Here is a 14,771-nt window from a genome sequence, read left to right as displayed (position 1 = left end):
GTGCGTTACAGAGTAACGATACGTTGTTACCAGGGGATCTGGGAATGCGTACGTTACTGCTGGACCGTAAATGCAGGTTACCACCTCCTCTAGACCCCGGATTATCCCCATCGGGTCCGACCTCATTGCCAGGCACAGGTCAGTCAACAAAGGCATCCCTCCATTCATCTTCTTCCATTCTTCTCTCGATTTTGGGTTCTTCTCTTCACCCGTCATGTGCCGATTCTGCATCATGAGGTATTTCACTAACAACGTCTTCAACCCCGCGGCACACTTGTAGGAGTAGGTTTCGATACTCGAGTGGACTTTCCCCATTGACAGGGGCTCCCCATATTCCATCAATCGATGAAACGACACCAATTCCCCATGGGTCAAGAGTACTAGTGCCAGATACCCATCAAACCGAAGTGTCTCTACTCCTCGACTAAACATGTACGCTGGGCCCATGTTGAACAAATATCTGGGGTAGACCAGATACAAAGCCAAGAGCAGGCTGATGGGCATGCCCAGTATCTCCTGCACGAAGGCTCCAAAGATAGTCGCTGTGGTGCCGAACATTCCTGCCATGAATTCTTTCCCCCAGCAGGGACTCAAGAACTTAAGAATATCATGATCCCTTCTAGTCCTCAGCTCACCCTCGGCGTGCTCTCTCCAGAACCCTCCAATCGTCACTTCATTGGCGGCCGAGACAAATCTAGCCACCGTCATCTCTCTTCCTTCGGCCAACTCCAGTTGTTTCTCCAGAAAACTCCAGACTTGTTTCACGAGGGGAGGTGCTTCCTCCCTTGTCTTATTCGTGGCGTTCTCCAACCTTGGTGTCAAAAATGGCCACCAGCCGTTCTCTTGCGTCAGGCGATATTTCATCGACTCTAATTGTTTCTCCGTGTCGGCCACATTTTTTCTCTCGTTGCTCGGACCTCTAGACTTGCCGGTGGAACCTGTGATATTCACCTCCATGCTCCGAAACCACAAGCTGGCCGTCAATTGGTTTATCGCCGGGTGATCGTCTCCGATGACTGGGCTGAACTTGAGTTGCCTGGCAAATTCGATATCTCTAGCAAAAGCACCTCATCCAGTACGATCAGGATGTCGGCTAATCCATAAAAGCCCCTCAGTGCATGAGATATGTCCGCCCATGCTGCTGCCAATTCTGACTTGCGGAGCCTCAGGTTCGATGGCTCCAATTCCCGATTGGGGGCTGCCATTAGAATCCGCCGTTCGTTTCCCTCTGCTATCAGGATCAAGACCGCATACACGAATTGTAGGGCGGGTGGCATATTCGCGTATCCAGGGGATGTAGTGAACACCACTTTCGTCTTGGATCCAAATCTCGAGACAACATTCTCTTGCACCTCATTCATCGCCGCAAACAACGTCTGAATGGCCTCCCATATCTTCTTCGATGTCGGTTCACTGCCCTTCAGCTGCTCAAGAAGTCCCGCCGCGTGCAGGTGATCATTCATTCCTGCAAACAATAGCAGCTCAGGCTCACAGGGCATCTCCGACTTTATTCCCACCACTAGAGTTAACATCTGGTTTAGTTCGGCTCCTGGCAAAGAGTATATCAGAGTATCCGGCCAGAATAACTTAGGAGACGTTCCTTCGAAGTCTGATCCCGCCACAATGACTACCCTCGCAGCAGCAGGATCTGCTCTATCATAAACTGCCAAGGTTTTGGCCAGCTGGGTGCTCCCACAGGGCTTCCCGTACCTGGGATCTTCCGCCAATTTCGAGCCTTCGTAAGCGGCATCTGACAATTCCATTCCCCCCGGATTCAGCAGCTTGTCCACCACCCTCAACTGTGCCGGGGTCGCCAACCTGATCCTGGCGATGCTCGTTCGGTGTTTGGGGGGTTCTGCTATGAGTCCAGGACTCCCCAGCAGCTTGAGAGGTCTGTAGTTGATGGGTCCCATGATCGCTTTCGTGGGAATTCCGGTCAGGTCCGCGGTCTCCATCAGTTTTCTTCTCGAGAAGTGCGCCTCATGAGCTTTCAACCAGTCCACGCAATGATGTCTGTTTAAGTCTTCGTGCGACACTCGTTCAATACCCAGAGTCTCCGCCAATTCTCGTCTGCATTCCAAACCCTCTAGGTCCAGTCCTTTCACCTTCTCTGGATATCTCAAGCGAGCGGTCTCCATAGGCTTCTTTTCCCGCTTGCTTTCTGCCACTACCACTGAGGATATTGCCGAGCCTGGAGGCGTTGATGACGTCACCTCCTCAGACTCCATTGGCGTGGCACTCGGCAATCTAGCCTGGTCGCTCCTCGAGCTGTCTCTAGTGTCGACCCTCGGTCCTAAGCGACCAGACAAGGCCCTCGAGGCAAGGAATGGTGGGTTCGGAGGTAGCCCTAATGTGAATTGGGCCGTCTCTAGCAGATCCGCCTCTAGCGTATTTATGTGTCCTTGAAAGACGTCATTTAGCCACTCTGCTCCCCTCGGTCTATCGAAGTGGATTCCATCATTGGAGGTGTCCTCTGGGAATCCCGCTTGCTCCATGCGCTCCGCCACGTCCAACAGTCCGACAGGGAGCACACTCTTCCGGCGGATCTCTCGGATCACCCTGTTTAGGCTCCGCACCTTCTCGTTCATCTCCAAGGCGTGCTGATCACACTTCATATTATAAGGGACAGTACATACTGTCAACAGGATGGGGTCCATCTGGATCCTCAGCTCCTCAAGAAGGCAGCTCATCTTGTCGTGCAGCCTCGTTATTTTCCTCGCTTCTCCCCTTGACACATCATTCGTCCCGATCTTCAGGGTGACCGTGTACACTTTAGTCATCCCTAGCATCTCAAGCGTTGCCAACATCTCTGGTGTGGCAGCTCCAGCGAAACTCAAGATTCCTGTCTGCCAGTGCGACTGGATCCGGGTCAACACCCGCACCAGGCTGTCCCCTATGATTAGGTGGACCGCGCCTTCTGGCACACGGGGTGGCGCAAGATATTCCACCCAGGCTGCATCATGAAAGCAGTCCCTCCTGGCTTTCTGTTCCGCATTCCAATCCAGTCGATTGTGCCTGTGGTACCTCTTCTCTGTGTTTTTCTTATAACTCGAGATCACGACGCTCCTGACCGGCTGTTCCCTCCAAGTCGGGGGAAGCTCCGGTCTTGCCGAACTTTCACGACTTTTCTGCCGCAATTTCTCGCCCAGCTCTTTCAGACGCGATGAGCCGCCGCTCACCTGACTGTCACTCGAGGTCGAGGTTGGGGTATATCCCGGCAGCACCACATCCATCAGTGGGCGTATGGGTTGCGTCTCTAAGCTACGCAAGGAGGACGTCGCTTCATTCGGTATCCAGACTTCCAACCCTTCACTCATGTGTTCTCGGGCCTCGCGGTCAAGGTTGAACCGTCCTCTTGCCCTGGGGGCTTCATCCACTTCCATGCGTGACTCTGGCCTCGAGCTGGTAACCACTCGCTCCTTTGGCCTGGCTCCCTTCTGTGCATCAAGCTCGCGTTGTCGTTGTTCTATTCTCTCTAACTCCGACTTCAGTTGATCACGATTCGCGGCATTCTCCCGCACCCTTAGTTCCTGCTGATTTTCAGCCTTTAGCATCTCAAGCAACCTCAGAGTCTGATCTCGTTCGTTGACCGCCTGGTCCCTCTCCAGCTGAACCTTCTCCCGATCCAGCTTTGCCTGATCCCGATCGAGGTTCGCCTTGTTCCTTTCCTTCTGCGTCTTCTCGAGCTCTTTCTTTAGATCACCAAGATCCGGATATGCCTCAGTCGTCTGTTGTGCTCGCGTCATCGATAGCACTTTACTCGAGCTCTGGCCTGTGGATCTTGCTGATGGCCTAGTTGGTAGTGGGAATTCTCCTGCGCCATATTCGGTGTTGTTACTCAGGCCAGGATTTCTTGCCAAATCAAAACCCCTTACTCCTCCATCCACATTCCAAGACAACCATCTGGTCTGTTCCTGATTTGATATTCCCTCGGTGGTGTAGCCGATCCTTACCAGCTCAAGAATTACCTTACCGGCTCAAGAATTACCCAACTCAAGAATTCACTAGAAATGTTCCCTTGCAAATACTTGCTGCAGGTGTCGTTTATGGCGAGTTCAATCAAGATTTCTCTTTCTGTCTCTCGCTTGAGTATAGTTGGATTTTCAACTTTGTTTTTCAAACTTGATCTGAAAACAGAAACCATATTAAGACTTAACATGTCATGTTCCTAACCTAGAGACCCCCCTTTTACCAGTATGGTTAAAATCTTATCATTTTCATTCTACTTAAAACAATTCAATTGGAATTTCCTTAAAAGCATGCAGATTCATTTTATGTTTTAGCACCGTTAATTCTTTTTTAAAATTCAATTGTCATGCCAATCACGTCTTAAGATCCCTTTACCTGTGCCGCACCCCAGTACCTAACTCAAGACTCCTCCCTCACGCCCAACTCGAGACCCCGTGCCCCAACTCAGGCGATGCTCAAGTAGTATTTCTTGTGCAGATACACCATTATCTCAGTTTCCGCAAAGACTACATGTAGGATAGCGTACAATTCCCTCGAGCTCAGTTTGCCCCTTTTTGGGTCATACACCGGCATTGAGACCTCCGTTATTCCTCTTTCAATCATGAAGTCTCGTAGTCTTGTTAGTGCCAACATCACGTGTTCGGGATCAATTGTGTTCCTGTCATTGACCCTCGTCACTAGGAAGCACAGATATTTGCCCGGGACTTGTGCTACTGATGGTGGAAGCGCTGCCATTCCTCCCAGTCCTGGTCTCTGTCTGAACACGTTCTGGTACTCTCTTTTGAAGTCAGCTTCCAATCTTGATTTGAAACTCATGTCCGCCGTGATGCAGATCGCGCTAGTCCTGTTTGACAGGATGAAGTCGCTATCCGTTATCATGATGTTTTCCGAGTACTCATTGGGTATTTCAAATTTCGTTTTGAAATTCCGACCTATGGTAGGCTCTGGCTCTTCTTCTTCCAGTTCCAATTTGCTTGTTTCTCTCACTTCCTTGAGCTTTTTTATCATCAAATTTTCGGTGTGGGTAAGTCCTACCCCCACTCCCCGGACAAAAATGTTTATCGACGTCCCCGTCGATGTTGTCGGGTCTGAATTGTCCGGAGGAATGTCCAGTGGCCTATCTGTTGCCGTCCATCCGAAAAGAGGGTCCTCTGCCTTCATATAATTTGCCGATGATACGTCGACTTGTTGAATGCTTTAGTCATCCCTAGCATCTCAAGCGTTGCCAACATCTGTGGTGTGGCAGCTCCAGCGAAACTCAAGATTCCTGTCTGCCAGTGCGACTGGATCCGGGTCAACACCCGCACCAGGCTGTCCCCTATGATTAGGTGGACCGCGCCTTCTGGCACACGGGGTGGCGCAAGATATTCCACCCAGGCTGCATCATGAAAGCAGTCCCTCCTGGCTTTCTGTTCCGCATTCCAATCCAGCCGATTGTGCCTGTGGTACCTCTTCTCTGTGTTTTTCTTATAACTCGCGATCACGACGCTCCTGACCGGCTGTTCCCTCCAAGTCGGGGGAAGCTCCGGTCTTGCCGAACTTTCACGACTTTTCTGCCGCAATTTCTCGCCCAGCTCTTTCAGACGCGATGAGCCGCCGCTCACCTGACTGTCACTCGAGGTCGAGGTTGGGGTATATCCCGGCAGCACCACATCCATCAGTGGGCGTATGGGTTGCGTCTCTAAGCTACGCAAGGAGGACGTCGCTTCATTCGGTATTCAGACTTCCAACCCTTCACTCATGTGTTCTCGGGCCTCGCGGTCAAGGTTGAACCGTCCTCTTGCCCTGGGGGCTTCATCCACTTCCATGCGTGACTCTGGCCTCGAGCTGGTAACCACTCGCTCCTTTGGCCTGGCTCCCTTCTGTGCATCAAGCTCGCGTTGTCGTTGTTCTATTCTCTCTAACTCCGACTTCAGTTGATCACGATTCGCGGCATTCTCCCGCACCCTTAGTTCCTGCTGATTTTCAGCCTTTAGCATCTCAAGCAACCTCAGAGTCTGATCTCGTTCGTTGACCGCCTGGTCCCTCTCCAGCTGAACCTTCTCCCGATCCAGCTTTGCCTGATCCCGATCGAGGTTCGCCTTGTTCCTTTCCTTCTGCGTCTTCTCGAGCTCTTTCTTTAGATCACCAAGATCCGGATATGCCTCAGTCGTCTGTTGTGCTCGCGTCATCGATAGCACTTTACTCGAGCTCTGGCCTGTGGATCTTGCTGATGGCCTAGTTGGTAGTGGGAATTCTCCTGCGCCATATTCGGTGTTGTTACTCAGGCCAGGATTTCTTGCCAAATCAAAACCCCTTACTCCTCCATCCACATTCCAAGACAACCATCTGGTCTGTTCCTGATTTGATATTCCCTCGGTGGTGTAGCCGATCCTTACCAGCTCAAGAATTACCTTACCGGCTCAAGAATTACCCAACTCAAGAATTCACTAGAAATGTTCCCTTGCAAATACTTGCTGCAGGTGTCGTTTATGGCGAGTTCAATCAAGATTTCTCTTTCTGTCTCTCGCTTGAGTATAGTTGGATTTTCAACTTTGTTTTTCAAACTTGATCTGAAAACAGAAACCATATTAAGACTTAACATGTCATGTTCCTAACCTAGAGACCCCCTTTTTACCAGTATGGTTAAAATCTTATCATTTTCATTCTACTTAAAACAATTCAATTGGAATTTCCTTAAAAGCATGCAGATTCATTTTATGTTTTAGCACCGTTAATTCTTTTTAAAATTCAATTGTCATGCCAATCACGTCTTAAGATCCCTTTACCTGTGCCGCACCCCAGTACCTAACTCAAGACTCCTCCCTCACGCCCAACTCGAGACCCCGTGTCCCCAACTCAGGCGATGCTCAAGTAGTATTTCTTGTGCAGATACACCATTATCTCAGTTTCCGCAAAGACTACATGTAGGATAGCGTACAATTCCCTCGAGCTCAGTTTGCCCCTGTTTGGGTCATACACCGGCATTGAGACCTCCGTTATTCCTCTTTCAATCATGAAGTCTCGTAGTCTTGTTAGTGCCAACATCACGTGTTCGGGATCAATTGTGTTCCTGTCATTGACCCTCGTCACTAGGAAGCACAGATATTTGCCCTGGACTTGTGCTACTAATGGTGGAAGCGCTGCCATCCCTCCCAGTCCTGGTCTCTGTCTGAACACGTTCGGGTACTCTCTTTTGAAGTCAGCTTCCAATCTTGATTTGAAACTCATGTCCGCCGTGATGCAGATCGCGCTAGTCCTGTTTGACAGGATGAAGTCGCTATCCGTTATCATGATGTTTTCCGAGTACTCATTGGGTATTTCAAATTTCGTTTTGAAATTCCGACCTATGGTAGGCTCTGGCTCTTCTTCTTCCAGTTCCAATTTGCTTGTTTCTCTCACTTCCTTGAGCTTCTTTATCATCAAATTTTCGGTGTGGGTAGGTCCTACCCCCACTCCCCGGACAAAAATATTTATCGACGTCCCCGTCGATGTTGTCGGGTCTGAATTGTCCGGAGGAATGTCCAGTGGCCTATCTGTTGCCGTCCATCCGAAAAGAGGGTCCTCTGCCTTCATATAATTTGCCGATGATACGTCGACTTGTTGAATGCTTTGTCCTTCGCGGCTCTCGTCTTTGACATCGCGCAAGTATCCTCAAGTTCGTGTTCTCCCTCCTCTCTATCTCACTCTGTTCGAGATCCGTCTCCAATTCTGGCGTCGAGTAGTCTTCCTGCGGATAGTGTCCACCATCGTCAATGACTTGCCATTCCTCTTCGGCTTCCAGTTCGCCTGCACTCAGTAGTTCCTCGCCCAATTTGTCTGGCTGTATCTTATCGATCAAGAAGTCATCCCCGTACCTGTTGTACCTTATGCCGGTCCGTTTACGATTGCCAGTCCTGGTTCCCGGTGGTATTGGTCGATCTGGCTCCATCCACTTCGGCACCTCATCTTGCTCCGGGTCGTTCCAGTCTTCTTCTACAAATGATCCTGCTTCAGACTCCACTTCTATCTTTTCATTGTCGTCCAAACTCAAGTTCTCATTACCATCATTCTTCTCTTTGGTGCCTCTTTCATTCACTTCACACGCTGGCTCTACCACCAGGTACTCAAGACCCTCCATGTCATTCGGTATGCACCAATCCTCCGGGGACGGAACGTGAGGCTTCAGATTTTCATAATGTGCCGCTCGCCCAGTACTCAAGCGATAGAACCGTCCTTGTTGATGGACTTCCGTTATCATGAATGGTCCCCTCCACTTCTTGAGTAGTTTCTTTGCTCCCTTGGGCGGTATGACATTTTGGAAGACCCACACATATTGGCCCACTTCATATGGCTTTGCTTGTAATATTTTTTCGTCATATTTTCTGCGTTGCCTCATTTGCGCCTGCGCGGTGTTCCTCCTGCATAGCTCGTTTAACTCCTGTTGTCTTTTGATCGCTTCTTTCACGTACGCCTGAGGCGACGTCCTTTTCCCTTCGTATTCCGCGTAAAAGAATGTCAGAGGCATTGCTCTCTCCCTACCCGTCAACATCATGAAGGGACAGATGCCCGTCGTTGAGTGCTGTGTACTGTTGTAGGCCCCTACTACCTGTGGCAGGTATTTATCCCAATCCGTCATGTATCTTGAGCAGTACACCCTTAACATGTTGACCAGTGTCCTGTTCTGTCTCTCTACCAACCCGTTGGTCTGTGGATGGTAGGTTGTCGAGTGTGCTTGAGCAATGTGCGATCTCCTCATCAATTTTTTTGTCAAGTCCCCCACAAAAGCTTTGCCGTTGTCCGACTGGAAAGTCATTGGACAACCATACCGCGATATCCAATGCGTTATCAGATGATCACATGTCTCCTCGGCCGAGGCTGTCTGGCACGGAACCGCTTCCGCCAACTTTGTGAAGTGGTCTATTATAACCAATATCTGGTTATATCCCGACTCCGTCATGCTGATTTTTTGATGGTCTATCTGCACCACTTCATTGAATTCTGAGCTCTCGACGGACTTGAGGGGAAACTTCATCTTCCTTGGGTCCTTTACCTGGAGGCATGCCAGGCAGGCATTCACCCATCTCTCGCAAGCTTTTCTCATCCCTGGCCAATCAAACCTGTGAAGTATCCTTTGTTGTACTTTGTCTATCCCCTGGTGCCCCATCTGGTCGTGCGATCTGAAAAGCACCTCCGTTTGATACAACTGTGGTAGTATGATGAGGTTGTGTTTGTGTAATATCTTCTCCTCATCTTTCCTCTTGCATGCTACCACCCCATCAGCTGTGTGATAGAGTAAGTCTTTCTTTTCTTTGTAGAACTGGCTCAAGATCTTATAGCTGTCTTCCTCGAGTTCCCCCTTCTCCTTGACCCCCGACTGGATCCATTTGGAGAGGTTATTTGTCATTTTGTCATTCTTTTGGGCTCTTATTAGGTCTGACAGCCTGTATCTCGCCTTGACATGCTCCTTTAGCGCCATGATCTGTCCATTCATCTCACCAGGGTTGTGGATGTCATCACTCAGCTTCACGCATATCATCTTTTTCACGATTTTCATATCATCTTCTGGCACCAGATTCGTTCTGACGTTTGAGTTGCATGATAGTTCCCTGAATGGCTTCCTTGAAACCGCAATTTTCTCAAGTTCCTCACCACCTCGTAGCTCCTGTATGTCTAGATTGTACGTTCCTGAAGATGGATCCGTCTGTAACTCCCTGTCGTGGTGCCTTGTCTTCTCTTCCGCCAATATCATGCACAGACTGTCTTGGTTTTCGCTGCTCTCATCCGAGTCTTCATCCCATTCTTCACGCTCCCCAGACAATTTTCCTTCTCCGGTTTCTTCTTCCGTGAACATGGAACACTCCCCGGACTCTTGACCTAGTCCCAGGTGTTCAGTATCTTCTTTGAACGTCACTTTCTTTTTCCTAACCTTGGTCTGCTCCAGAATGTTCTCGGGGATTTTGTCAGCTAGTGACCGCACGACATCTTTGCTGTCAGTGACGCTTCCTCTTGAGGAGTCAGTATTGTTCACTGTTTCTTTTCTCCGAAGTATAGTGACTTCCGGTTGCTCTTGACCCTTCTCTTGGATCACGGGCTTCTCATCTGATAGTTTCTCGAGCAACCTCATTAAGTCATCATCTATCTGTGCAGTTCCTGCTTCTACCTGGTTAAGATCATAGCCTTTTGCCTTGAGCGTCTCCCTCACGATCTTCGACTTTAGTATTATTTCTATCGGAATCCTTCTGCTCTTCTTCCAGATGGTCTTTTCTGGAGGTTCTTTAGGTAATTCAGGATGATCTTTAATCGGTTTGCCTGATTTGTCCAGCCATCTCGTGAGTGGCAGACTGTCGTACGTTTCCTTGTCCATGAAGGAGAAGCCATCTTTGATTTCAGGTCTGTCTGCCTCTCTTTGCTCTTGTCTCTCATAGAACTCCGTCTTCTTACTCAAGCTGTCGGCATTCTGATGTTTATCTCGTGTTCTATGCTCAATTATCATGTTGTATCCGTCCAGGCGAACTATCCACCTCCCAATGTAACTTTGGTCCATTGAGTACGTTTTCAGCCCGCTCAGTGCTCGATTGTCGACTCGCAACTTGAATGGCTCACTGCCCAGGTATGCCCTGTATTTCTCGACAAAAGTAACCACCGCGAATATCTCTGCTTTCGGTGCTCCGTACTTCATTTCCGTGTCACTCAGGACTTTGCTCCCGTACGCTGTTGGTCTCAAGACTGTCTTCACATTCCATTCTTGTTCTTGGTGGAGAATCCCAGAAATCGCGACTACCGACGCATCCGTGTCCAGCACGTACATCCTTTTCTCAGTCGGCATACCCAGTACTGGTGCCTCACATAGCTCTTTCTTTATTCTCTGGAATGACTCTTCTGCTGCGTTGTTCCACGTGAACTTCTTGTCCTTGTGTCTCATTAATTGTTGCATCGGGTATACCTTGTCCGCATAGCCTTTGATGAACTCTCTATAATAGTTAGCGAAACCCAGGAAGCTCATCAACTGGTGCTCTGTCTTCGGTGATTTCCAGGTCAGGACTGCTTCCACGGCGTCCGTATCAGGTCTGATGCCGTGCTTGTCTACCATCCTGCCCAAGTATTTTATTGAGTCCTTGAGTATCTCGCACTTTGATGGTTTACACTTTAGCCCCGACCTCTTCATGCATGCAAACACTTCGTCAAGTCTCTCAATGTGGTCTTCCAGTGTTGGCGTCGCTATTACCACGTCATCCACGTAGCACATTACCAGGTTGCCATACTTCTTCGTCACGCCTATCAGCGCGTGTGCCATCAACCGCTGAAACGTGGCTGTGGCATTGCAAATTTCCAAACGGCATCCGTTTCCATTGAAACAGACCCAACTCGCAGGCAAACCCTGTCTTGTCCCTGTCCTGCTTCCTTAGTGGTACCTGCCAAAAGGCCGAGCCTAAATCAAGAGTCGTAAAAAATTTTGCATCACCTAACTTCGAGAGGCTCTCATCAATCCTAGGTATGGGATAGGCATCCTTCACCGTGACGGAGTTCAGGTATCGAAAGTCACAACAAAACCTCAACTGGTCGCCTTTCTTTTTGGCCATCACTACTCCACACGCCCACGGGGACTTGGATGGTTCTATCATGTCATACTCTAGTAACGTCTCGATTTCTTTTCTACACGCGTCCGATTTGTGTGGGGTCATGCGCCTCGCCCCCTCCCTGTGTGGTACCGCGTTTTCCTCAAGTTCTATTTCATGCTCAACGTAATTACAACACCCGATATCCGCCTTATGCCTCGAAAAAAACTTCCTCGTTCCGCTCTAGTACGTCCTTGATGGCTTCGAGCTGTTCATCTTTCAGTTTGCCCCTCAAATGTTCAATCTCCGGCAGAACCGGTTTATCAGTTTGCATTTCATCTAGTGTGGGTCGCTCTGGAAAGTTCGAACAGCTCGACAGCCCATCATCCGTTTCTGACTTAAGTGATTTAATAAGACCTGAAGAATCTTTTATTTTCTGCAATCGTCTCAAGATACAAATTTTGTCCCTATGATTGGGACAATCAACAACTTCATTTTGTTTTGAGTTCTCGATCGTTTCATATCGAGTTTTAACCGGTAAAGCATATCCCAGTTTCCTCCCTCTCTGTATCGTGATCGGTATATCAAGGGTATTCAACAAGACACTGACGCAGAGGCCGCTCTTCGTTATCGAGAAGGATCTTCCTAAGACAGCAGCACTTTGACTATTAGGATTCGGAACTACACACACTTGCTTGTTGTCACTTAGTTCATTGTAATTTTTCATCCTCAAGCCTACGATTGCCGCTTCATTTGGTTTTAGCCTCACCCTCCTACTCAAGAATACCGGTGCTTTGTTTTCATTTGCCATTATTAAATTTACCGGTTTGATTGAGTACCTCCTATCCGGGTTCCGTATCCTGAACGTTGCGTTATTTAGATCAATCGTTACGTCGAAATTCCTGATGAAGTCTCTGCCCAAAATGAATTGGTCAGATTCATCTAGGTTTTCTACCACGATAAAGCTCATCCACAGGTTACGTTCCCCCAAGTTGAGGGCTATTATCGGCGTCCTGCCCAGCACCCGAAGGGCCCCTTTGTTTGCAGCTGACAGCCGTATTCTCGAGTCTATCAAATCACCTTTGTCAAAGCCCATCCGCTCCCAAGTTTCGATTGGTATGACGCTCAAAACTGCTCCCGTATCAAGTAACCCACGTAGCTGAGTCTTTTTGCCACTTATGTCTAGCACGTGCCCTGTCACATCTGCCTCTGTCCCGATGTGCATAGCATCTTCTTCAAGCATAGCGCAGTGTCCAATCGATCTCACTTTCAACTCTTCTTTCCCTAGGTAGATTTGCCCAATTAGGTCTTCGTCACATGTTATCATTGTCTTGGTATAGATGTTTATTCCATCTATATTTAGCATCACCTCGTGTGGACCATAAGCTTCAGTATACCTGTTGTCAACACGTACCGACTTGCTGCCCCCTCTCGTGAGTAGTGCTCTCAGCGCTCTAGAAGTCGTTTGTGGGCTTATACAAATCAAGTAATCTACGTACACGTCAATGTGCATTATTGTTTGGTCGCTCGGTTCGCTCAAGTTTCTGGTTACCTCGTGGCCGCCCACTGTGATTATCGACATTATTCTAGCCCCGATTTTCGATATGCCGAATGGCTTTCCCGTCACCATTTTTACAGTGTTACAATTCCCGGTCTTTGTTGAGCCTGGTACAGCCTCTGGTGTTGGGTTTGATCCGGTTAATGCTTCGTTGAAATTCTGTCTTTCGATCTCCAGCTTTAGTCGTTGCTCTATTTCTTTCGCAGCCAGATCCTGTTTCACTTTGGCAATTGCTTCCGTCGCCGCTTTCTCATAGTTTATCTCTAGAGAGTTCCCGGCTGCGGATTCTATCGCAACATTAACATGTGTTACAGCTTTCACTGTTTTCGTCGGCAATTCCGTGCTTGGTGCTCCTAAGTTCCTAGATTCAAACTCGTTTTGTCTATTCCGCTGATTCTGCACTGCCGCTAATGCCAACTTATGTTTGGGGTGACTCTGGTCCTTGACCGCTTCCCAGAACAAGGGACAATCCATTCTGAAGTGCCCCTCCTGGTTACAGAAGAAGCATCTTGCGCCTATCTTGATGATTAAGCCACTATAGTACTCGTGTTCCTCCATCTGGCTCATGTCCTCCTCATCCGGTGCGTATCCTGACTCTTCATGCCTTGTTTGTATGTTGTGCAGTCAGCCACGTGGTGATCCGCCGACCCGCAGTTCGCGCGTGATCTGCGCTTGTCCATGTCATCTCTAGGCTTGTACCATGACGACCTCTGGGGTTGACTTCCCCCTTGCGTGTTCCTGTTTTCTGAATATGAGTATTTCTTGGGTTTCATCAGCATGTATTCCCTTGATTTCTGTCTCATTTCTTCTGGGGTCGGTGCGCTGTCTTTCGACAATGTGTAGTATGTTGCTAACATTGTTCTTAAGTCATCACTTTTTACCCCATCAATGAACTTCGAGGCAATGCTAAAGTTTCTTCTGTTTGTCGACTCCTCCGGGTCACTCCTTCTTCTCAAGCTCTCGAGGTCATCTAGGAATCGATCAATTGACTCGTCGTCCCTCTGCCTTCTCTTTTCAAATCGCATCATCGCTTGGTGACCCTTCATGCCTGATCCGAATCGATTCAGCAATATTTCGAAGATTTTGTCCGCGGTATCGCGTTCTTCTTCTTTCTTTGCAACCACGCATTTCAATGCCGTGCCTTCCAGGTTGCTGAGTATGGCTGTGCATGCTTGCCTTTCATCATTTAAGTTATCATGCTCTAGATGTAATCTCATCACTTCCACCGACGTGTCAATGCATCCATCGGAGTCGTCTTTGAATTCTTTTGGCTTCTTGAAAGTTTTTCTTGATTTTCCGTCTCTCCTATCGCTCGAGTCAGTGTTCCTCGTGGAGAAGGCCTCTAGAGTCCTGTTCATCATCTCCCAAGTGCTTGCCCATGTCATGGCATCCGGACCTGCGTTGCTGCTAGCTGTTGAGTCCCCCGGACCACTCGTTGTGTTTGATGTCCCATTTTTCATGATTGTTTTAGCAACCGTTGGTGCTATGCTTACCGCATCCCGGTTTAAAGGCAACGGTGTCGATTGCCGTTTGTTCCTTTGTGGTTCCACAAAGTCCACTCTGGTGCCTTGCGTGCGATCCGCTGCCGGTATTTCTTGTGAGGTAGAATTTCTCAAGATTGCATCCAACTTCGCCTGTATTGCACACGAACTTTCGGCCTGATTCCTGTTCATTGTGTCCATTCTCTTTTCCAGGCTACCTAATTGGCTGTTGACATCATCATATCG

The 14,771-nt window shown here is 48.8% G+C and overlaps 1 protein-coding gene across 1 annotated transcript in view; it reads right to left on the bottom strand.

The window, feature by feature from the left end:
• Positions 1-11,901, bottom strand: part of LOC134839427 (calcium/calmodulin-dependent protein kinase type II delta chain-like) — a 472,172-nt gene extending 460,271 nt beyond the window's left edge. The window contains exon 1 of the mRNA XM_063854977.1: positions 11,892-11,901. The gene's annotated coding sequence lies outside the window, so the exon portion shown is untranslated. The remainder of the gene's footprint in view (positions 1-11,891) is intronic.
• Between the last annotated feature and the right edge of the window lie 2,870 nt (positions 11,902-14,771).

The sequence above is a fragment of the Symsagittifera roscoffensis genome, chromosome 1 (assembly GCF_963678635.1).
Source record: "Symsagittifera roscoffensis chromosome 1, txSymRosc1.1, whole genome shotgun sequence".
Lineage (NCBI taxonomy): Eukaryota > Metazoa > Xenacoelomorpha > Acoela > Convolutidae > Symsagittifera > Symsagittifera roscoffensis.
Note: the sequence above shows the minus strand (reverse complement) of the source record. Positions and strands in the feature narration are given on the sequence as shown.